Raw genomic sequence first — 3,327 nt, forward strand, 5'->3', positions numbered from 1 at the left:
ATTTATTGAAAAAAAAAAAAAACATTTTTGGATGACTAACGTCAAGCCTGCATGAATTGAATCCTAAAGTAAAAAATTTGTCACTGGAGAGTGAAGAGACATTAATTGCCCTTCATTAATTTTGTTTAAAGAAAGGTCGTTATCCGATATTCATGTCAGCTGTTTGTAGGGTCCGCTCGAAGAATTACGTTTCGGGCTCAGTTTTTTTAACCACAGAATATTGAACGTTTGTGGGTTAAATACTTTAAATTTTCTTTAGTTTGTTTAATGTTCAATCCAATGTTAGGTAGTTTAGAAATTTTATACTTTAGTTTTTATGATTTTTAATGTTTTATGAATTTGATTAAATTTAAATTAAATCAAATTTTCAAGTAAAAATATGAAATTATTTTTGCATCTGAAGATTTCTTTATCTGTTATTTGAACGGTTGTTTAAAATAAAAAATAAAAATGCCTCTTTGTTATTGATCAGCACTTGCTGCTTTCAGATGCTTTCGTTATTTTCAATTTCTCATTAACATGCTTTTTATGGAAGACGCAGTGGTTGAGAAGAGAACCACACCAACCCACGTGATAAATCGCAATCTCACTTTACCTGGAATGTATTTCAACCATAGAATAGCTTGGTCGAAAATGTGTCACATTACAGAAAGTTCAATTATCTACGTTTTGGAATTTTTGGACCCAAAACTAATAGATGCACAATTAGAGATGGAAGCAGACTGGCTGCTTGACAGGAGCATGAGGTCTTACCTGATTTAGGCTTAATTTGACTTTTTTTGATAAATAAACCAGGCTCAGGTCTTTTTTAAGGCCTGTTTAAATAAATAAGTTACTCTTAAATTGTTTATAAAGTCTGTTAAGTCTGATAGACCGACCTGTATAAATATAAATAAATATATATATTATATAATTTAAAAATAAAGCTATCAAAATATATTTAAATAATAAATTTATTTAATAATATATTTTTTATATTCTTAATTATGTTATTATTAAATTAATATATTATATTATAATTTTATTTATTTATAATTATAATAAATAAAAATTATATTTTATTAAAAATTAAAAATATTTATACATGATTACACTTTTTAAATAATAAATTTATTTAATAATAAATTATTATATTTAAACAATTTAAAAAATAATTAAATTTTTAACAAGAATAAGACGTAATAAAAACTAAACAAAATAAAATTTAAAAATAAAATAATAAAATTATATTAACATATTTTTTATATTCTTAATTTTATTATTATTAATTTAATTATTTAATTATTATATTAATATATTATGTTATAATTCTTTTTATTTATAATAAATAGAAATTGCTTAAATCTGAATTATATTTTATTTAAAAGTAAAAATTTATTAAAAAAATGATAATAAAATAAAAAAAAAATTTATTATAATATATATATATATATACATAACTAGACCATATAGCAAATAATATAAATAATATAATTATAAATAAATTATATAATAATATATATTTTTGTAACTTCCACATGTTTTAATTAAATTATTAATTAATTTATCAATTTTTATGTAATATATAAGTATGTGTTTTACTTTATTGTATCAGTAATATTTTTTATATTATATTAATATTATAGTGTAGTTAATTTTATATTTATTTGTTAATTTAAAATAACAAATTAATGAAACAAATAAAATTAAATATTTTGTAATTATTTTTTTAATTTAATAGTTATTATTATTTTTATTTATATATATATATATATAGTACATTAAGTTTAAATTTTTATATTAAGTTTTATCACATATTTTTAATTAAGATAAAAATTTAGAAATATAAGTTATTTTAATTTAAATATAAATTTTAATAATTCTTCCTATGCTCATATGTTATTTTTCTGCATCTATGAATTTTATAATATAAGTATTTATTATCTACAATTTTTATAATGACGATATTTATTTACTTTTTAAAATATAATAATTTTTTAGTTGATTCAATAAATTTTGTAAGTGTTATTTTTTGTAATTATTTTTTTTAATTTAATAGTTATTATTATTGCTATTATATATATATATATATATATATATATATATTGCATTAAGTTTAAATTTATTTTTTTAAAATATAATAATAATTTTTAATTAATTCAACAAACTGTGTGAATGTTATTGTTTTCTTTTATCAATTTTATGTATTTATTATGATTTTATTTGTTGAATATAAGATGTCTTTAAATAAACAAAATATGTTTCTAAAATAAAACTAAAATATTTACTATTTATATAATTTTAAAAAATAAATCAAGAAAAATATAAATAAAATTTTTATTAATATAAAATATTTATAATTAATACTTAAATAGTATTTTAAAAATTATTTATAAAATTATAAATATTAGTATAATTATTTAATAATTATTAAGAATATAGATAGAAATTAAAAAAATGTATAAACTAATTTGATAATAAAATATTTATATTTTTATTAATATTAAATTTTTTTTGTAACAGGCTTTGTTAACAGACTGCTAGGCCAAGCCACTTAAACAGGGCAAGTCAGGCATAAACTAAAGCCTTTAACAGGTAACAAGTCAGACTCAGGCCTAATAATTATGTTACAGACCAAACTTGTTTAGAGTAAAGTTTGGTCTGACCTGACCTATTTTCATTCCTATGCACAATCTACTTATGATGTGAATAAATTTGTCATAATTGAGTTATAAAAATAGGGATCACCAAAATTGACTTGGGTTTGCTCAATTGCAATTGGACAAAATTTTGGTACAATGAGTTAGATAATAAAACGCTGAATAGTAAAATACGATGATTGAGAGATAACAATGTTATAGTGAAATATTTAGATAACAAAAAATTGACGTGAATAATTTTATTGATTTGTCAAAAATGTATTGGTAGGATTGGAAAATGGATAAAAAGAGGGAAATGGTAATTTTCATCCCAATAATATACCCAAAATATAAAAGGATAATTTAAGTATTATTAGAATATAGACATTTACCATAATAAAACTTTAATTTTAATTAAAAATAAAAATATAAATTTTATCTAATATGAAAAAAGTAAAAATATATACCCTAAGTAATAAATCAAAGATTTTGCATACAATAAACGGTACAGACAAACATCCCATATCTTTAAAAGATGTCATCAACCGCACATCTGCCGGATTATCTTCTCTAAAGGTATGACGAAACTCAACAACAACGCTACGTAACAACTTAAGAATAACAAAATAAACATACTTACTATAAATTTAGAATAATAGTCATGATTTTAAAACTAATTATAATAATTTAAATTAACGTTGTTTGCATA

The sequence above is a fragment of the Abrus precatorius genome, unplaced genomic scaffold (assembly GCF_003935025.1).
Source record: "Abrus precatorius isolate BTA unplaced genomic scaffold, Abrus_2018 Scaffold10, whole genome shotgun sequence".
NCBI lineage: Eukaryota > Viridiplantae > Streptophyta > Magnoliopsida > Fabales > Fabaceae > Abrus > Abrus precatorius.